Raw genomic sequence first — 23,926 nt, 5'->3', positions numbered from 1 at the left:
CAACAATTAAAAACAATCTTTACAATAATTACGTAGGTACATTAATATTCAACAGATATCAGACCATTTCACCCTACATCTGCAAAGATCTCGGGCCATAAATCTTATCATATCCAGTAAACCCACGATCCAGGGGCCGTAACTCAGAGTGGCTTCTTAATTCATACGCGTCACGTCTGAAGGCGAAGCTATAGCGAATCGAGCAGCGAAATGAACGTACTTACATACATATAAATTCTGTTTGGGGTAGGCAGAGACTTTATCATTCCAGTTCATTCCTTTTGCTTTATCAATTTGCATGCACGCTTACATGAACAGTGTTCAGTTTCAATATCAAAATTTCCAAGTGCTGTAAATATTGATCGTACATTATAAAAACTATAATAAATATGTACTATATAACTAATACTTACCATATAAACACACCTCCATCATTTACGGATACACAAAGCTGACAATCACGAAAACAATGGAAAGCCACGTTCAGCTGTATAGTTAAATGATAAAAATTAGATTAAAATATTGACTATATACTTTTCTTTGACTATTACAATGCTCACGGGTAGAGAAGCGACTGGCGCTCTCTGTTATTCCTTTATGCGATAAAATGATAAATTCTAGTGTGTTCGTCACGTTTTGCAACTGATGCTTATTCATGAGAATAATTCTTGGAATCAATACATTCGACTTCTGGCTAAATATAACGTAAATATTAACGAAAAAGACAAAAGAAAAAGCTTCAATGAATATTTATTACGTTTTCCCGGGAACTATTTTCCCAGCGAAAAATGGACTGGAAATTATGTTAATTCGCTCCCGTTATTGAATTGGAAAATTTTCAACAGTGCTGCCCTCTGCACTTTACGCACGCACGAACGTTACCTAGCTCCTTGTATGAATATTTTGTCTCAATGAAAATTAAATTACGACTTACGATTAGGGTTGGCGAAATAGAATTATAAGAAAATACTGTTTTGTTAGAATTGAATGACTGAATCTCAGATAACGAGGCCTTTTAGCTCTGTCTGCTTTGTAAAAGACTAAGACTTAATATATTTAGGTATTGTATTTTTGAATAGTTCTTTCGAATAGAACCACTCGATATTTTTACCATGGATGTCACTAAAGGCTAATAAACTTGAGACTCTTCTTATAGGCGATGGACTAGCAACCTACCACTATTTTAATCTCAATTCCATCATGAAGCCGTACTACTGAAAGTGGCATTTCAATTTTATCGAGGAGACTGTTGGCTCTGTCTACCCCGTAAGGTATATAGTCGTGTAAATACTTTATTAAAATATATTTTTTTCAAACTTCGCCCATGATTCACGAAATATTGCCAGCCCTACGTAAACCCCATAGCATGGGTCACATAATTTATACTCCATAACACTTCTGGAATTTTTCATATGAGAAGCAAAATTGCTCAAAACATTATTCTAAAATGCAATATGAGAGTATTACGAAAAGCTCTTATCATTTTCAGGCAAAGTAACGTAACGTATTTGCCTTCAGGGTGAATAAGTATTTCTTTTGTTTTTTATAATTTATATTTCCTATTATTAAAAGGTACCTAAATAAGATGGTGTTATTTGTCATGTGCCGCAAGGTATTCTAGAGTGCCGTAACACTCTAGAATAGGACCAGACCATCTCATTCCCATGGACATCGTAAAAGGCGACTAAGGCTAAAAAAAAATTTAATAGATAAATAATGATGATGAACCATTTACACTCCATACTTCACTCGAAAAAGAGTTATCTACTAATAAAATTTCTTACATTATCTATCTCGGATTTGTTAAAAAGCTTCATTATTCTTCTTTCATGATTCCTGCATACTTTTTTGCCATCGAACAGCCTATTTACTTAATTAATTTGTTTAAAAAATAATAATATATAAAGCATGACCTAGCGATATGCAATATAATTGCACAGAATCTCCTATATTCCAGTACACTCAGCTTCCGCAAAACAAATAACTACACTATAAGCGTGCCTTTGCATTCCCATAATGAAAGCCGTTATTACACATTACCACGCGCACAATCATGTGTCCTAGGCTTTATTACGCGTCGCAGTCTAAAACATTACAGTTACAATTTTACAAATACCCACAGTACATCTATCCGCGCATATAAAACTTTTCTCTCCTGTGGCATTATAGAGGCAGCCGTAGACGTTATTATGACCGCTACGGGCGCTTCCCCCCAACTTATAAATGAGTATAATTAATCTAAAGTAGCATCTGTCATGTTAAAGAATAGTCAGACTAGGGGGCAAGTAACTTGAGCCAGTAATTGCTTTTGTTAAATCAACAGTGAAGTCGAGAATGAACCGGCCTTATTAGTTGTTTGTCACTTTTGAAACGAGAAATTTTAATATTCGGTCTAATTTGTTTTTGACAATTAATATTTTTGATTTGGACAGGAGGGGGACAAAAATCATTTTAAGCAGATCGTTAATAAAACAATTAATTAAATTAAACAATTAAAAAATATATGGATATTTTGTATATAAATATATATACTTTCAATTAACTTTAGTTTATATATGGTACAAGTATGGTATAAGCCAGAGTGGCTTATTCACACTATATTATAAAGCGGTAAGTATTGTTAATGGAATTATTAAAAAAAAGACCTTTTGTTGCTATTGTGAACTTACACTCGTTTCAAGTACTGCTCTGCCTACCCCTTAAGGGATAAAGATAATTATCAACATGCTTCAAAATGTGCTCTGCTGATAAATCTGTATCATACGAATAATAAGTACTTATTTTAATTATAATAATTATATAGAAAGAATCTTAATAAAATAGCATGTGAAGAAACTTCTATCATTTTTGATGTCCAAGATGTAAAGTCTTTATAGATACCTAGAATCTATATTGTTTTATTGAGATTTTTATTCTAGTAATAACTTATCGAAGAATAGCGATCAACATAGCAGTAGATTCTATGTTGGTTGTTCTTACGTAAGATTCCGCAATAAAAGATAACCTATGATTGAAATCCCTGTAAATATATTTTGAACAATATCTACTTTCTATTAAACTACTATGGAAGTACCTCATTACAAATAGTTCACACAAAACAAAGCACGATTGTTTACAAAATCACATGGCAAATTGTAACAATATGGTTGCCACATCACCTTGATATACGGACAGAAAATAGCTACTTAGATTCTCACTTGGATATTGTGATTATGAAATGAAAGTATTTTTTTTTACATTGATGTAATTCCAATAAATATGTAACGAAATAGTTAGAAATGTTAATTGTGTGACAGCTATGTATTATTAACTACGGAAGAGATTTTGGTAGTAACTTGTAAATAGTTGTATTTGAAACTTAATTCTAGCATTCTATCCATCCAGCTTAATAATGCCTTTCAGTATTTTCGAGACTGATAGCTGTGTCTTCGCCGTAAAGTATGACAGAGATTTTTGCTTTTTGATAATTTAATTTTGATTTGATTGTTTTACCTAAATTCTGTACAAAAGACTTTTGCCCTGAGCTTATATTTTAAGTTTTTTGTCTATTAATATATATATAATATGGACCTATACACACCACCAGTATTTTTAGCTCTTACAATGTTTAAATTGATAAAAAAAAAACAATTTTGACGTAATACCAAGTAAATGCAGTAATATTGCGCACCGTCATTTTTCATGCAAATTGCCAAAACATCCTGTCGATACTCGCAAAATGTCCGTAATGAATAACTTTTAACTATGTCGCTCGGAGCTTCCAAAAACCTAATTATGCCAACTTTCGAAAAACACCGTGATTACGCGATCATAAAATCGAATAAAATTACCGCTTTTTATCAAATATTCCCGAATCGATACTTTTGAATGCCTTCAATTATAGCCATTAGCGTTCAAATTGCTAGCTGACAATAGAAGTATTGGGCGGAGGTTCCAATGAATTTTTGATTTGAATCGATTATCTAGCTGCACTGTAGATTGACACCTAACTGATTATTACCCGTTATTGTTTTGTCTCGAGTTACGTAAGAGCCGACGACGGTCGGGCACGAGTGCACATTTATAATTTTAGTCGTTTAGAATCACTTTTAAGCTTCAACTCGGGCAGATAGCGACCGTAAATTTAGCCAGGAATGGTGTGCATGACTACTCGTAAATTTTGACTTTCCACAATATCTGTGCCCACTTCGTCCGCAGGCAAAGCGTGCGCCATAGATTAATTCTTATTGAGCGAAAGAATTCTTTTTTTTTTTGGTACGTGAATCGGCTGATGTTAATTTAATACAATGAGGATGTAGTACATTTGTTTTGAAAAATGCATCTAATATAAAATGGAAGAATGAAATTTAATTAGAAAGACACTATCTCTGAAGGCTGCTTTTTTTGTTATGAGAATAATAATAATCTTATTTTTTTATCTCATCCATTTAATGTACATTATGTAACTTTATTTTGCACTGTTGCACATAAACTATAAATCAAAAGAACTTTAGTCGGACATTAGCGATATATCATTGGCGCCATCTGGGTCTAAAATATTAGCAGTTAGTTAAAATCTATGATAATGGCCACCTAGTGGGAGGTTAAAATATATAAATTTTTTGTTTTATTTTAACATTATTTCTGAAATAAGTCCATGTGTAATGTAATGCACAGCAATATTACAATTGGTTTCAGTTTGTTATGAATGTTTTTTTATATCCCTTCTTCTTGCTCCCTTCCAGATATTCCTATCCCTAACCTTCTCCGTCCATTTTTCATCAAATACCCGCAGAATTTCTACCATCTTTTTTCAGTCTCGGACTCGTCTATAAGAATCCAACTTTTAGTTACTTGAGGTAGGTAGGCTGTTTTGTATTAAAACATAAAAAAGTATGTAGGTATAGTTCCCTAAGACGAAAGGCTTTCATTTAAGTCAACATCTTCCTCTTGGCGTTAGAACTTACCTTTACGAAGAGAAGTCCATTGTCCACATGACAGGTTTTTACACGAAGTGACCCTCATTTAACCTTTGCAAGATCATAGCCAATATTAGATAATTTTTACACATCCAGTTGCCTGAATGTGTATGATGATCAAAGCAATCAAAGTAATGTTTAGTAACGTAAAAAAGTAATGTTTAGTAAAAGTAATTTATTGGTAGTAAATGGTTGTGATAAGGTTTTACCCTATTTATCGGGAGATTTTAGTCAGGCACCTTAACGGTTCCACCACCGACGCTTTATTAAAGTATCTTAAAAAATGAATACTTAAGTAAAAAAATACAGGCAGAATAAGGCAAAATCGATAAACGAAAACGCCTTAAAGTGCTCCGGATATTTTTTAAACACGCAACGCTATGCCAATATTGATAAACCGAATCAATATTCCCACCTTCGTCTCGGTAACCTTTTTCACAGCTCAAGCCATTGATAATATATTGAATAGAGAAATACAAATAGTATTAATTTATATCAAAAGTATGAAGCTACATTTTTTCTATACTATTATTATAGGAAATATGCTGAAAATAATAAAATATTTGCGCTGGTAAAGAAAAGATGCTGCACGCTCAAAAAAGACTGTCATTTATTTTTTATTCTTATTTTTCTTATTTTAAATTAACGTACATAATGTTTGTTCTTGACAAAGGAGTTCGGAACACTCTAAAGGAGTTTATAACAATTATACTGTTAAATTCTATTCAGTGGAAATTTTGCAAAATCTTTCTAAGTTACACTTACACCACTTAAAACAAAATTACACCCTTACACTACTTAAAAAAAATTATGGTGTGAAAAGAAATATCTTGACGCCACTTCTGGTGCAGTTTATATTACACACTGTTCTTATGTGTTTACATAATATTACTATTTATTTAAATATCCCCCATTATGATTATAATATGCAGTCTATTAATATAAAGTCCTTGGCTAAAGCTTAAACCTGACGGCATTCTTGTATATCCCTTTGTATTCTCCCACTACGTCAACCGATTAAACACCAACCTTATCCCAAATAACGTAAGCTTTAAATTTCTTAAATTATTCATTTTGGAATATTGTTAAGTTTATACAAAGTATCTGCAAGCTAACTTATCCGATCCACGATTTTTTGGACGGCTCCGTACAAAATTAAGGGAATATTACGACACTGCCTGACCCGTCCAAATGATTCCGATAGTATTATTGTGCATCAATAAATACAAGCTTATATTTTTTTTAAACACATCCCAAAGGGATGAAAAATTTTAGATCCCTCCTTGTGCTGCATTGTTTTGGTATATTTTCATGAAATTTTTATGAAGATAATGATGAATGTGGACGAAGCGAAAGCATTATGCAGAGATAGTGGCAATTGGAAATATGCAATCTCTGCCTATACCTCTAGGAAAAATACATGGTGATGACTATGACTATGACCAATGGAAACAATCCTTGTTATCATAATGTTAATTAATCTTTATTTACTTCTCTCATTTTAAGAAAAGTCTTTCTTGTCATTCTTTGCATGCAGCAATTTACGAAATTTCCCAGACATTTACTGATTTTATCCATCTTATAATTATACTTTTCTCACCTTTTGAATAATCTCGTAATTTGTAAATTTTTCAACTTCATAAAACAACAAAAATTTTTTTTATCTAAAATACTAAACAATCGCGAAGCCATTGTTGCCTTCAAATGAAGTCCTATGAAGTAGATGTTCAATAAACAAATGAAAACCTTTTCAGTCAACCCTTACCGTCCAATTAGACGCACCATCCAAGTCTCAAAAACGAACAATAGGACCCTCGATACTGTAAGTTAAATTTCACAGCAGTAAAGGTGGGGCTTGTTATTCAGCGAGGCTGATATAAGTATTGGATTATGTATATTTTTAAGTTCATTTGTAAAATTATCATTACTTAGATAAAGATAATCCATTAACATCAAAGTAAATTACTGTGTAAGGGGAAAATTCTAAATATTAAATTTCTTTTTTATAAAAACAATCTATTAAGTAACTTTAACATACTCGTACTTATAAAGTCTTTATATCATACGGCACTCTAAGGCCTCAAATGACTCAACAAGGTAATCGAATAAATGTTTAGATAAAGTGAGATATTAAGGATAAGTTTGGTAAGCCATCATAAGTTTTTGCAAACCTGAACCTTAGTCAGCCTTTTCTTCTTAATTGATCTGCGCATGAAAAATAACCGGCTGGCACAACTACACTAAAAATATAAACCCGCTGACGCTTGCACCCCACCCAATGCCGGCCACATACAAGCACGAACTCCCAGCCTTGCCTTGAAATACAGTACCAATTAAAACTGACACCCTAACGCTCAGTTCGCACCTCGAGTGTGAAACAATCGATGGCCCTCGTGTCCTTTGCATGTGTCTCAAAGTTCAATGCGGTTTTATTTCTGTGCGCATTCCCAGCTATTGAAATTGCTTTTCAATGGAGATATAGAAAGAGCAGTGATGAAGATGCTGACCGCTTTATTATTTGTGCCTGGGTTTTCTATGCTTTTAAAAACGGCAACAGCTTTGGAGTTAATTATAATTAGTGTTTCGTTATGCTGTTTAGGAATGATTTCTTTTTAATCTTGGAAGGTAGATTGATTTATTTTGGAAGAAGGCAGATAAGTTTATTTTATAGAACTCTAATAGGTCTTTCTTGACTTGAAATTCAAACCGGATTTTTTTAAATGATTTTCGTCAAAATATATTTTGAGTATTAACAATATCTCTTCTTTATCCCTTCCAGGTAAGTACTAATTCAAATTCGAAGGAATTGAGATTCAATACTAGTACCAGTTAGTCCATTGCTTTGATGAATAGTCCTCAATTTGTAAGCTTTTGCATAGACGATTCAAGAGAATAATCAAAGGATTCAGTTACTATCCAATCAAGTCTAACAAAATACTCGTTCTGGTAAAAATAACACTAGAAATAACTCTTCTTCTGATATACGCAACATTTGCAATTAAGTACGTACGCACACACATATGCACTATATGACTAACATACAATAACAACAGCATTGGAAGTCGCACAAAGTGTATATTTACTGGCCATTCTAACAATAGCCAGCAAACAATACGATGTCAGTTAAAGTGGATACCAACGGCATGGTTCGCGACATCTCTTCTAATAACATTCCAGTTGTCTCTCAATTTTATTAAACTGATTCGTGAAAAATGTCATCTTTAAATGTCCAGTAATTTCGACTGTACCTTTCCCTGTCTGTCAGTGTTACAAGTATTGAAAATTAATAAAAAAAGTACTTGCTAAATATTTTTATAATGAGATGGATTACTATGTGAGTGTAAATTACACTTACATACAAAATTAAGTACTTTTTTTTGAGAAAGTTCTGTGACTGATTTTTGACTTGATATTTATAGTAACAGGGAAATTGGTTACTAATTATAATTACTATTATTATTATTGACCAGTTTTCTTTTATCGTGGCTTATACTTATCTAGTGATTTGATTTTTGACCGTTTCCCACGTTGGACATGAAATGAGATTTATATCCATTTATTTACTTTTGAGATGTTTAAAAATATTTTGGTGTTTATTAATTTAAAACTTTATTGCACAAAACGAACAAAAGGCGGACGTTTGTCATTCTCTACCAGTCCACCAGGTGACCAAACAGAAAAATAAACGGAGAACGCTCTACTATAACTCCACCGACATGAATTAGCTCTTAATTAAAAAGAAGATGACGATCAAAAACAACCTTATAATCTAAATGCACAAGAAATGCAAATAAACTGGCAGTATTTATAACAATGGCGTAAGTCAGAACAGCGTCTGAACAATCAACTATGAAACCCGCCAAGTCAAAGAGAAACAACGTGCAAGTAAAAGGACTTTGAAAGCATTCAATTATATTATGTGAGACTCATTTTTGTGCCAACACTTTAAAGGTACTGATATTATTAAAGGTGCTTTTTTAATTTTATACATATAAACTACTACTACTGCAAAGTTTCATGAAAATTTGTCCAGTCTATTTTTCGTGAGAGCGCAACAAACACAGGCTCCTACAAACTTTCATATTTAATATAGGATTGGATAGGACGTAGAATATGTAGGGAGAATATGGCTCTAAAGTTTTTATTTGTTATCGTTTTAAAACACTTCCACCAAAGACCAAAATAGTCTTTCTAACCTATCACTATCTCAAAGCTATCATTAAGCCAAACAGCTGAAGCAGCGTTATGTTATATATTGCAGAATGTAAGAACATAAATTCAATGTACTTATACAAAATTCAGCGTAATAAAAGTAAAATCAGGTTCAAATACGTATGAACATCTGTGCCCCACAGGAGTATTTCAACTACAGCCCTGATATGCATTATCTTTGAAGACTTGTATCGAAAAACGCTAAGATATAAATCTGAATCACGTTTGCCACCCCAGGGTGGCAGCGCAGGTGTGTACAAACGTATTAACAGAAGGTAAAGTCTTAAAAAATTTCAAGTTTTCTTGTAAAGGTTACGGAGGTCAGATGGGAGTCTTGAGTCATTAAATTTATTATTATAAGCATTATTAGCTCACAATTTGATATGAAATGAGTATGGAAATCAAACCACCTTAATAGACTTAAATCTATTGTAGTTCTGTTCCTTATGATCAGCAATTGATTAATCATTATTCCTTTCCTTTAACTTGTAAACAGTTATAATATATATATATATATTTAGGTAATTTAATTAAATGTAATTAATTGACTTTTAAAATTGGTACACCTGATCAATAATTATATGTATTTATATATCTTTTCTATAAAAAACGTAGATAGTCTTCTTACAATATTTTACTGTGATGTCGTGTCATAAAGAAGGTTTTCGTGCAAAGTGGATTTGTGAAAGTTTCGCTCGAAATAATATTTGAATTTGTAATTTTGACAACGCCCTGTGTACACGCGGAAGATGGATGTTGTCTGGCTAAGGACATGCGAAAACTTTGGAAGGTTGAATAAAACTGTGACTTTTGATTTATTGAGGAAAATATTTAAGAGGGAAAATATTCAAAATATGTTTGCAGGTGTCTTCAAAGTCGTCTTGTGATCAGAATTCATCATTTTGTACAACTTATATGATTTAGATTTAAGAGATCTATATTTGTAAATTGACATCCGGTGAAAATGCTGCAGTGAAGTTTGTTCCGCCGATTCTTCTACACATGCGATTTGGAAGCGGAAGTAGTTATAATTAGATTTAAGTTATGTGACGTCAATTAGTGATACCTTGTATCCAATTTTGAAAATAACTCTATTCTATTCTATTCTTATTATATACGTAATTAACTAGTATGTCTAAATAAGAAAAAAGTTTATTAACTTTTTAACAATTAAGTTACAAAAGATAATTATGACAATTCATTCACAAACTCGAACATTTGAAATAAATAATTATAAGCATACAAACTGATAAATAATTATATTTTAAAATTCAATACATACATATAAGTAAAATTAACTAATTTCCCAAAATTGACGTCTTTTGAATTGAGATCAATGCCCTCCATATTTCACCCCTATCTCCACCCAGTGCTATAATACATTCCAACCCATGATAAAAGCGGACGCATAAAAACACCAAACAGTTCTTATCATGTTGTATTTTTCGTTTTTACGTGCAAACAATAATAAAATGTGCCCCGTCTGAAATATTGTCAAACGACCAACGTATTTTTGAAAAGGATAAAGTTTACGAGATTTTAACGACAATAATGTTTTGTATTATATATCTGAAATTGACTTGGAAGTAGTTTGATGGTAACAATAAACTGGCCAAGTGCTATAATCGCAAAAACTTGGGTACTGAATGTCGAATACTATCACGTGATATAAATCAGGAGTCATTTCGCCGTAAATTTATCATATATTACTGTACTTAACTATAAAAGAATATACTGCAATTGTCTGAGTTGAATCCTAAAAATATCATATTTATTTTATGTGTTATTTAAAAAATAAACCTGGCAAATGTCTGTTCTTATTATAATTGTTGGTAGTTCAATTACTGAGCATTTCACTACTATATGATTATATATGACTATATGACTATATGATTAGCTCTATTTTGCACAAAAATTTGAAATATTTCAGATAGATAGCTATACTTAAAGAATTGGTTCTCTATGGAACCCCGAAGAGAATTAAAGACATCATTTTTAACGACTGAACATCAGACACGTCTTTTACCAGTATAAGTATAAAAAATAAAATGTTAATGGTACAAGGATTGTGAAATTAAAAAGTAATTTGTTGTATAATTAATCAATCAATCAGATCGTATCTCATTATAGATTCATTTCTTATCCGTTCAGTAGTAGAAGTAATTGAAATTGCGATATAAATGCTTAGTCTCCGTTAAGAGTTCGTTTACCTTGTCAATGGACGCAAAAATTATAAGGGTCATCTACAAGGTCTAAATTTCACACAATGGTTTTCTTTCAATTTGTATAAAACGAGTATTTTATTCGGATGTATATGTCCAAAATATGAGAAAAATTATAACCAAACAACCAATTAGATATAACCTAGATATTATTACTCTCTTTAGGTAAATTTATAGAGTAAGCTACCTCCTCCTCTCTCATGCATACATACATACCTATACTAAATACATACATACATATGGTCACGTCTATATCCCGTCCCTTGCGGGGTAGACAGAGCCAACAGTCTTAAAAAGATCGAATGGCCACGATCAGCTATTTGGCTTAATGATAGAATTGAGATTCAAGTAGTGACAGGTTGCTAGCCCATCGCCTATAAGTAGAATTCCAAGTTTATTAGTCTTTTACGTCATCCATGGAAAATATATAGAGTGGTCCTATTCCTGTACCAGCTACACACAAAAATGATATAATTTGAATCTCAATTCCTTCACTAATTCATCGGATAAAGACATAAAATTATGTAGGTAGGTTTATGGATCCTTTATAATTATTACCACATACATATTAACACTGATGTCACTTTAATTGACAGATATTGCGAAGGTAACATCAATTTAGGAATTCACGTCAAAACATTGTTAAAATGAGGCTTAATGATATATTGTGATAATTCATTTCATGAGCCACATAACGTCAATTTATACTGACTGACAGACATTGTTACGTAATCTTTGTTTTATTTCGTAAATTTGGAAATATTTTGAGGTTTTAATCATGTAATATGCCTACTGAAAATATTCTGGCATATATACGACGTAGAATTAATAATGGCGTTATAACACCAATTAGTGTATTTTTGGTTTTAATTACATACTAAAATCGTTATTTATATTTCAATAATATTCTGGTCGTGAGACATAGTGGATGCTGAGAGATCCATCGTTCGTACATACTGACTATAAAAAGCTGTCATTACTACATATGTTTGCCTATTTATTAGAAAAGAATAGAATTATTTTAAAAATTGGATACAAGGTCAACATAACTTTCAGTCTTATTATATCTACTACCGCTTCCTAAGCGCACGGATAAAAAATAAAAAACTAACTTTTCTGGAATAGCTTTAACGAGGTTGTGCCTCAGTCAGATTTTTTACAAATATTAAAAAAAAGCTTTTATATATCGCCTATAAGAGAAATCGCAATCCGGTTTCTTTAAAAACAAACCGAATCTACTAGAGTTAATAAAACTCAAAATTCAATGAAAAAAGAATCGCAGATATTGTCAGCAAAAGCCACGGCACTCGTTTATCCTAACAACATTTGCATAGAATCAAGCATTCCGAAATTCATTCTTACACCTTAAAAGTTTAATGTGACGCGCGATCACTCCAAACAATCACTACTTATCAGTAGTCAAATCTCGACATTGAGAGTACAATGAAGCCTTAAATAACCCGCAGGACGTCGGTTCGGCGCCTCAGAAGACGTTTGTTCAGCGAAGGCCCGAGTTTTGGACTGACAAACAATACTTAAGTCCTGACTGCACGCGGAGGAGCCCCATTGAATTGCACGGCTGCATCCTGCAGCGGATAGATATTTTCATAAAACAGGATTGAAATGTTTTCGATGTCCGAATTGTTGCTTGGTTATTTTGGTTGATGTTAAGTCAAAATTGTTTTGAAGCAGTATTATCTTTTATCAATAACGTGATAAGTATTTAAAAATATGACATAACATATTATCACGTCTATATCCCTTGCGGGGTAGACAGAGCGAACAGTCATCAAAAGACGGAAAGGATAATAAGACCCATAATAAGACCTAGCATGCTGCGAGGTGTCTGGAACTTATGTCTAGATGAATACCGCGATTGCCTTTCAAAATGTATTTCTTGCGAGCACATCATGCCCTCAAAATAGCAAGAAGAGCTCACCGGAGGGAATTTAGTTACAATTAGACGCCTGTAGTCTGACACTCTCCTGAATAAGGTCGTCAGCAAGAGAATTTCCCATTCGATAAAATATAAGGTAGTTGAAGTCCTTTTGCTGCAAACTGGTTTCGAAATATTACATAAAAAATTTCTGCATAGGATGAACACAAAACCAAATGATGGGAAAGTATGATGTTCTGTCTCACTCATAACATATTTTTTTTTGTAACAATCCAAAAGTATTTTCAATTTACTATGCGGCCTTAAAAGTCATCATCAGGCGTGTTTAGTGTCAAATTAGCCGCAAAACACATCATCACTGAATTGATTTTTGGAGCGCAATCATTAATCTTTTTGACTTATTGATGGATGATTGTTTCATATTGACGGAAAGTAATTAAAAAAAGCTATGTACGCATAATGTGCTGTCATATTTGAAATGACCCGAGGCAATTGGATTTTTAAGTTTTTAAATTGCAAATGTTGTAACTTCTATTGAATCAGACGTAATACAGATTTGAACAATGAATAAGTATATTTTTTTATCTAGCGTTTAAGACCTCATTCAACATACATACATACATATGGTCACGTCTATATCCCTTACGGGGTAGACAGAGCCAACAGTCTTGAAAAGACTGAATGGCCACGTTCAGCTATTTGGCTTAATGATAGAACTGAGATTCAAATAGTGACAGGTTGCTAGCCCATCGCCTAAAAGAGGAATCGTAAGTTTATAAACCTATCCCTTAGTCGCCTTTTACGACATCCATGGGAAAGAGATGGAGTGGTCCTATTCTTTTTTGTAATGGTGCCGGGAACCTCATTCAAAACGGCGAAAAATCTGGTGGTTCTGATTTCTTTTAAATCAATATGTAAAATTTAGAACTGATTATTTATTTTTTATTCGTTATATAATTAATAGTTTGACTTTTAATCGACTCACGTTTTAAGATTCAAATTATTCTGTTATCGCACAATCATCTATGAATGGCCATTCATTATGTCAGGTTATTTATTTATTAGGCATGGGAATTATGAATTTAGCGATATAAGGTCGAGTTCGGGTGCTATTAATACAAATGTTATGAAATGAACGATATTACAATAAAGTCGATTCACTTGTAATTTTTTAAGAACTCTATATAATTGAATTTACCTATTTTGAAAAACATACTAGACTAATTCAAATTAAAAAGGAATAACTTGTTGTTCGCCGCGAACTTAGATCTCTCTTGCTCAATAAAAGTCAATTCTCATTATTATCAAGGGTAAGTTTTTAGTTTTTTTTCATAGTGCGTAGTTTGAGAAGGAATATTTATAGGCACATAGATTATTTAAGTTCTATTTCTAGAGTGTTAACATATATGAATTTATAGACAGTCTTCTTAATCAGATTCGATACATTTCGAATACAGTCAAGAAACGAGCGATTTATATAACATCGCTACTTGTCATTATACCTGCAACAAAATTTATTATTATTAAAAAAAATGTTAATAACATGACAATTCTTAAAGCTATGTTCGAGCATTTTTCAAATTACTGTTAACTGCAGCACTAAAACATTCAACAGAAAAAATAACAATCATTATTCTCTTCAGATTTCTATAAACCAACTGTTCAAATCTAAATACAGATTTGAAATATCTAAATACAAAAAAAAATAGGTTTCAATTACTCACTTAGACATTTGAAAGGAAATAAGAAATATAAAGCAGTTAAATTTAAACTTTTATACTTTTATATAGAAAGTAATTGACTTTAGTCAAAATTGGTATACTTACTGAAATATTTGTAAATGTAAGAAATAGTCTACAATTTATTTGTATTAAATTTAGACCATTATCGAGCATCAAATTATCCATTTGGACGCGCCCTCCCAAGTCTAATCAACACGCATCATTCTGTTTATCTCATGAGGGATACATATTATAAATGCGTTTTTGTCCGTCTTTCACTTCAAAACCATTAAATAGATCTTCGTGAAGTGTAGAGTACAGAGAAGGACAATAGGTATTATTCATGCATGCATAGAGGCAGCCGAAAACTAGATGTAAAAAAAAGAATTACAAAAAACTTTTAAAACAAGCTTTTTTTTTAATCATATTAACCACATTCATTTATTATAAGTGGGTCAAATACAACTTGAAATATAATTAACAAACAAATCAAACTAAATAAAAGCTTTTAATAATAATAAATTTAATCGGTTATCAATACATTTTTCAATTACAATTCTATCACTAAGCCAAACAGCTGAGCGTGGCCTATCAGTCATTTCAAGGCTGGTGGCTCTGTCTACCCCGCTAGGGATATAGACGTGATCATAAGTACCTATGTATGTATCAATACATTCTCGTGGCCCCACCACGAGCGGCCGGGCTGGCCGTGTTCAATTAAACTGGAACCAAGATAGCCGCCGTCACGTCGCGGAGTGTATCTTGTCACATCTGTATGGGTGTTCCGTATCGGAATCAACGCGTTTTAATTAGATCACAGATTCTGTAGCGGAATAGTAATGGGCAACAACGGTAGATCGGTGATTGTTCTTTTTGCGTTTGTAGACTGGAAAATTACTAGGAACGCGCTTTGGTTACAATAGTTGGTTAAATTAACAGACAGATAGATAGAATCGGGATGGTCGAAAAAGAACTTCTGATCAATTACTTTATGACTAAATAAAAGAAATAATATGAGACATTTCACAAGTAAGACTGAAAATTTAAATGTAGGTTCGTTATATTAAATACTTGAAAATTGTACCATAGAATACCAGTCTTCGTTTAAGATGAAGTGAGATCTAACGAATTTTCTGTTCACGTTTACATTTGAAGTACCTACTATAAGTTTACCTCATAGTAATTTCTTACCACAGCTTTGAGAACTTTACAATACACGAGTACACAATACATCCTACTACTATTATAAAGGCGAAAGTTTGTATGGATGTTTGTTACTCTTTCACGCAAAAACTACTGAACCGATTACCATGAAATTTGGTATGTAGGTAGCTGAAGACCCAAAATAACACATAGGCTACTTTTTATCCCAGAGTTCCCGCGGGATTGATAGGGTTTCCATGCGGACGAAGTCGCGGGCGGCCTCTAGTACACAATACAAACAAGATTTTTTATAAACTTTGAATAAGTTGTTACATAATCATTTCCAAAATATCCAGACTAAACGTAAGCAGTAGTAATGAGAATAGTTCCGCAAAACTAGACTCGAAGTAGGCAAAGTACTGTTAACAAGAAATGTCAAGCAACAAAGCAACTGTCTGACACCGGCGTGACACCCGGCGTGATTGCGCGCACTCTCGCGACATCCTGAGATATTAGACTTGGTCTCGGCAGCACCCAACGAAATAAAGAACAGGGGACTTGACGCTTACTGGATGCGCCAGGGGACGGTTACGAGGAATAGAATTACGTGGATATATGTTGGGCAGGAAATGTAACAAACTTGGGATTCTTTTTTAGGCGATGGGCTAGCAACCTGTCACTATTGGAATCTCAAATCTATCATTAAGCCAAATAGCTGAATGTGGCCATTCAGTCTTTTCAAGACTGTTGGCTCTGTCTACCCCGCAAGGGATATAGGACCATAAGTATGTATGTATGTAGGAAATGTTACACTATAATGTATTTTTTTTAGTTTGGAATAATGATTAAGTATCTTGACTTGAAGTATGATAGGGGGCAGAGAAATGTGACCATCTAAAGGTGATTAATTATATGGAGAGGTGGTCAGTTTTATTTGCCCTCAATTGTGTCTAATAGTAAAAATACGAGATATATGTAGTAGTACAGGGCCGTCATAGTAAATAGAAGTAGTGTGCAAAAAACGAAAGCCGACTTAATTTAAATTCACATGGTAAATAGTATAGATAGAAACTCGACTGAGTTTCTAAAGTCAAAAATAAATTTAAAAATTTTGCAACAAAGTAAATAGTATTATCAAGCTGACTTGATTCAGGCATATCTTGTAAAACTATAAATCTGTGTTGCCAACTTTAGAGTCCGAGATTGTCTCCTATCTTCCTTGCAGGTTATTAATGTAGTTTTAAAATGTGAGCTCAAATGACTTTATCTGAGTTAAAACTGCGGTTTAACCTTGTCTTTGTGCTTTTGACGGAATCATTTAGCTTAATTTTATGGAAAAAAGCGGTGAAATATTAGAAGATTTATTTTAAAAGATGTTGAAGAATTTGCTTTAGTTTTTTTTTCTTAATCTATTCTATTAGAGGTATTGTTTTATGTAGCAGATTTTTTTTATCAAATCAAATCTTGTAAATCATAATAGTATATATATAGATTTTATAATAGTATGTAATTTTGTAAAACATAAAGTATATTTAATTTATCAGAAAATATTTTTATTTACTCTACATCTAAACCTATGTATAAAGGAATTATAATTATCACATTTTAATAATACAAAAACTGGTGGAGTCGTGTATGCCTTACTTTTTCTTGACAAACGAGGAGATGAAAATCAGCGAATAACCTCAAATAGAGTCCTTTCCCTTAACACTTACAACACGACGCCCCACTTAAAAGTTGAGTTAATATTGTTGCAAAAATTAAATTACCTAGTACTTATCCAATTTGTTCAGCTTTAGTTCTTATTCAAACAACTGACTATAAAATAATACCAGCACATTCAACCCCTCGTCTCACCCATCTTTTTTCCGTAAACAAAATTTATGTGCAAATATTTTGAAAGTCTATACATTAGTTAATGAGTGCAGTCTTGGCTCTGTGTTGCGTCTTACGCGGCCCTATTCTGTAGATTATTTGAAGATTAAGGGGAATATCTCTTTTGGGCAGTTTAAAAAAATTAAGTAAATGATTTTTTGTTTATTTAAAAATTAAGTTGCGTATATTCTTCGTTTGAAAATGATTTCTTTTGCACTTCATAATAGACTCCTCCACACTACTTATCAACTAATAAACGAATTAGTAAATAATAAAAAATTGTGCACAATTATTTAAAGCCAGAAACATGGGCTGTTATATTAAATATTTTAACCTTTTTTGCTAAATATTAATAATTATAACCATTACTGTTATGCTTTGAAGCCTCAGTTGAGAATGCAATGAAATACGCTGCGAATGAAAGTGGAAAATGTTAATTACACATCAATAATGCTACTCACATAACTGGAATTTAATACGAAATATATTTACAAAGTGCATTTATTTTGCCGATAAATAAATCACAGATAAAAAATTCCATCCGACTGTAATGCCACCCAAAAATACATTCCTCTCACTATTTTAACGTACTGCTGTCGAACGAAAGACAATATACGTCAGTACAAGTGAAAAGTGGAATTGCGGAAAGGAACAACAGTGGCGGCTCGAGTGAAACCTGTCAGTTTTTACCACGTTTTTATGGAAATTGATGTTGCTCGAAATGCCGCGTATTTATTATTAAAAATTAAAATGGACGAAATGATTTTTTTTTGTGCTGACTGAACGTGTGCACGAAATGATTTGTGGTAATAGTTACGTTAGTTTTATTGTTAACCAATGAAAACATTGGTTTAACAACTTAAGGTTTCTACAGGAATGACCTCCTTTTGAAGCAAGAAACCGGACGAATACGGAATCGATTTCCCTAACTCATCATTAAAGTAACTCGTACCGTTTGCCGGTGCGAAATACAACGAGATAAGAAAAAATATATAAAGATATAATAATATATAATAAAAATAGAGGCATGTCTTGAACATTTTTTATTCTATATTTCTCAGAAGAAACTCCAGAATAAGTACAAAATATAATGGATAGCGTCTGCGCTGTCACTTGACGCACCCCACCAATGCCATTACGACCCTCGCAAAATGATAATTCCACACTGTTAATGTTTCTGCAATATAAAGGCTTTCATTAATTGATTATTCTAACATAAAACAAACATACGACACTCTAACAACTTCTCAGGGTTTCCCTAAAAGCGTGTCGCTTCGAAGGATTTCAGATCTTATTGATAGGCGCAGGAGTAAAAAATATGGTATTTAGAGGTAAGAGGTAAGTTATTATTTTATTTAAATTAAGTATAAAGATAATAATAAATATTTATTAAAATGAACTATGAAATCAAGTTGATACCGAAACTTGTTTTAAAGCGTTCTTATTTTTTTAAATTTTCAGTGCATTTTTTAGTAGTTAATATAGGCATAAAATACCAAAATACTTACCTCCTTAATTTGAACCCTCGTATTATTTTCACGCACCCAAAGCATTTGTAAGCATATTCAATTTTCCGACGTTAAGTTAAATAAAAAGGATGTATTCGTCACGTCATAATAATCCCCATACAATGCATTGTTATGTATGCATCCACCGACTTCAATTATTTTAATATACTGGACTATGTCGTGATGTGTTTATGCCTTACCTACTAGATGGAATTTTTTTAACAATAATTTTTTAGTTATGTCATTGTGAATGTTCGGAAAAAGTAATTTAATATCATTATTTACAATGTTTTAATACCATTATTTATAATCTAAGCAACTTAAGCCATACGATATCATTATTTTATTGCCATCAGAAGAGATGAAAATTAATTAATAACTAAGTAAAAATAATGACAAATCAATAATGTTGACATTAAACTCTGTCATACAAATAATGGTATTGTAACCTTTTTTTTATGAAAAAGTCTAGTACATACATACATAAAATCACGCCTCTTTCCCGGAGGGGTAGGCAGAGACTAGCTACCTCTTTCCGCGATCTCTGCATACTTCCTTTGCTTCATCCACAGTCTAGTACATCAACGAATATAAATCTAGACAATGATATCACATTTATATTGCAAATAATGCGTTATCCTTTCACATTGTGATGTGGTTAATGACGTTGAAAAATAAGCCTAGCTTACAATATGCATGCACCCTTCTCTATTAAAGGGGGTCCCGCTACTGATGTATCGCTTGTCATATTTCCCAGGTTACGTTGTGACTTTTTGGCTTTGAAATAATAAAAAAGGGACTTAGAAAAATTAAAACATTTTATTCTACGGACTATGAAGTCAAAAATATAGCAAATAATAATAAACATATACGGGACAAATTACACAGATGGAGTTAGCCTCGAATTCAGTTCGAATCTTGTGTAACGAGATACTAATAACGAATAAAGACGTGATCTATCACTACACACAAATCTATCACTTAGATATCAAGGTTAATGTAGTGCCTAGTGAGCCTATTGATTTTATATTCTCTCTACATGATTTAAATGCCAACGCCTATCTTTTGTTTTATTTCCTTCCACCCAAAGTTTGACTGGAAGAGATTGCATTAGCGATAAGTCTGCCTTTGTACCATCTCTGTCTATTTTATGTTGTTGTTATATGTTTTACTCTAATGGTGCAATAAAGTGGTTTATCTATCTATCTATATTTCCTATATAAAAACTTAGACAATATGTCACAACAATTGTGTACGTTCACAACTTTAGCATACACACATACGTCTATACGTAGACATAGTCAACTGCCTTCAAAAGACTGAAAGACCACGTTCAGCTGTTTGGCTTAATGATAGAATTGAGATTCAAATAGTGAGAAGTTGCTAGCCCATCGTCTAAAAGAAGAATCCCAAGAATATATAAGATAAAAAACGTAGAAAATATGTCACAACAATCGTATACGTCTACAACGTTAGTATACGTAAGTAACAAACGTCGTAACGAGTCGCATGGTAATGTTAATGTTGGTTATTTATGTTACTGCATTTTTAGTGCGCCGTGCCGACCTGAAAACTGAGGAAATACTAAGTAATGTGGGATTCCTTTCGTGTTCTGTAAAACTTAGTGCGGGCAGACCGGAGGGTCTATTCCAAGTAATCCTACTAATATTATAAATGCAAAAGTTCGTATGTCAGTATAGATGTTTGTTACTCTTGCACGCAAAAACTACTGAAACGAATACTATAAATTTGATATGTAGGTAGCTGAAGACCCAGAATAACATATAGGCTACTTTTTATCACGGAGTTTCCGCGGGATTGATTGTCACGTTATGATTGGGTTTCCACGCGGACGAAGTCGCGGGCGGCCTCTAGTATAGTATATGCGAAAGTGAATTTATTTGTTTGTTACCTCTTAACGGATTATTTATTGAAATAATCTTTTTAAAATATCACGTATTAGTAATTCAGAGTCTGGAGAAGGATATAGGGTAACTTTCATCCCGGTATAAACTAGTTCCAATAGGATTTGCGAAAAACCTAGGTAAATTCTTTTGTAAGTGGCGCTAAATTCGTCATTTTTTTTATCTTCTTTGCTTTATGTAGGTATGTTAATAATATCGTCGTTTTTTATTTGTAGATGGCGTTTAATTCACTGAGGCGAAGTTTCGGGTAAAACCTAGTTTTATATAATTAAAAGCAGTTTATTTACCTGCCGAAAGTTGAGCGGTTAGAACGCCCGTCTAAATAGTCACAAGTGGAGCACATTTTTTGCAATCGAGATTAGCTTGAAGAAGAATAACGACCGAGGCTGGTCAAAGGAAATGTAAACAAGAGTTTATTGTGGCCTCAGATGAATGTAACCGTACTTTTTAAGGCCCTTGTCCTTTTTATTGGAGTAAATATGAGGCTGGGTTAGTTGAGTTACATGCGAACAAATGTATCGTGTTGTATAACTTCCGTTTTCTTGTCTTAGAACAAAAAAGCGTCATGATGAAATTGAGATGAAAATAATGACAGGTTGATAGTCCATTGCTTACAAGAGAAATACGAAGTTTATAAGCTTACCTTAGTCGCCTTTTAGAACATTCATAGAAAAGATGCCGGAAACAACACGGCACTAAACAGCTAAAAGTGGCCTTTTAGTCTTTTCGGGACTGATAGCTCTGTCTACCCCGAAAGGGATATAGGTGTGATTATATGAATGAGAGAATTAAACCTCTTTTTCATAACTATTTACTTTTATTTCAAAACATACCTTTTCCTTAACAAAATGGACTATGTTTATAAGCACGCCTTCCGGCAAGAAAGGTAAAGGCTACATCTTTCCACTTACATTGATTATAGAAATTTGCATCACACAAATTAATGAGAATTCACAACCAAATTCAATACTGAATGTATAATTTCAAAAGCATCAAAGAACACTATATCATCTTATACACGTACATTTTCTATATTCACCAGACTCCTTTGTGCAAAGCGTAATTACGCTACTGAAATAGGTACAAAATTAATTTACCACAAAGATTTCGTGATTAGAATCTACTTGAAAGTTATAATGTATAACTAATCTATAAGAGTTCAAAATTAATATGAAATTGTCTTGAAAATATTGTGGAATTTTCAGTAATACATTATGTATGTAATCACGTCTATATCCCTTGCGGGGAAGACAGAGCCAACAGCCTTGAAAAGACTTAAAAGGCCACGTTCAGTTATTTCAATAGATTATGATTACTCCAAGCGAAAGAACGACTGAAAAGATTTATGTATGGATGAAGCAAAATAATGAAAAGTTGTTATGAAAAATGCAAATTAATATATAGTCTCTGCAGTCTGCATACCCCTCTTAGTTTCATCTTACCTGTCTAGAAGATATCGACTTAAAAATGTCTTTTTATCAAGCAACAGACACAATCTTCAAAAAACAAAGCCTGCAATTTCAAAGTTCCTATTAAAGTGTGTGCTATGTATGGGTGAAGTTTCAAATGACAATGTTCTGAGGCCAACTACCCATCGCGTGCCCATACCTGTAAAAACGCTAAGTAAAATCACGTGAAAATATTCGGAAAATTTCACGAGTTTCACTGTTATGTTCCGCTTTTGGCTTTAAATGTAAGTTACGTTACGAGTTTATTACTGGATTATTTTCATAACTTAATCTGTTAATTAATTATGACAATAATAGAGATTACAATTAAAACAAATTAAAACTAAAACTACTTATAAAAAGAAAGCAAAAAGATGACTACAAACTAAAATTTAATATATAAATTGTACAGTCCCTGCATAGTATCAAAATGCGGGAGTGTGCCCAGAAGGCTGGCAGCATTGCCAATTTGAATGGCAATGCTGATTCTCTGAGCCAGATATTTTCCAGCCCTCCGGTCACGAGATACCTCAATCAGCTTTTTCGACAATTGTCGATAAAGCTCCTAATTAAACTGTTAATTATATTCAAAATATTACTGATAAGTTCTAAGACCCTTATAAGTATAATATTGTAATTTTGAAAATTCTATACCAAATAAACTTCTTAAAGTTCAATTTAAAAACACTTCTATTAGAATATAACGAATATTACAGATAATTTTATGTTGGTCTAAAAAAGTCGATGCCTACCTAACGAATCAATTTATAAAATATTAGCGACTCTAGAATTTGTATTTAGTATAAACCTTCCTCTCGAATAATTCTATCTATTAATAAAAACTGCATCAAAATCCATCGTGAAGTTCTAAAGATCTAAGCATTCATACATACATACAGAAGTTCAGACGCGGGAAGTGTCTTTGCTTTATACTCTGTAGTCATTCTTTCAAGAAAGAGACAGAAGTAAAGTTCAAAAGTGAATCACATGTTCATGCAGTACCTAATATCGTTTGGG

The sequence above is a fragment of the Amyelois transitella genome, chromosome 8 (genome assembly GCF_032362555.1).
Source record: "Amyelois transitella isolate CPQ chromosome 8, ilAmyTran1.1, whole genome shotgun sequence".
NCBI lineage: Eukaryota > Metazoa > Arthropoda > Insecta > Lepidoptera > Pyralidae > Amyelois > Amyelois transitella.
The sequence above is the reverse complement of the archived record's forward strand: the minus strand, read 5'-3'. Positions refer to the sequence as shown.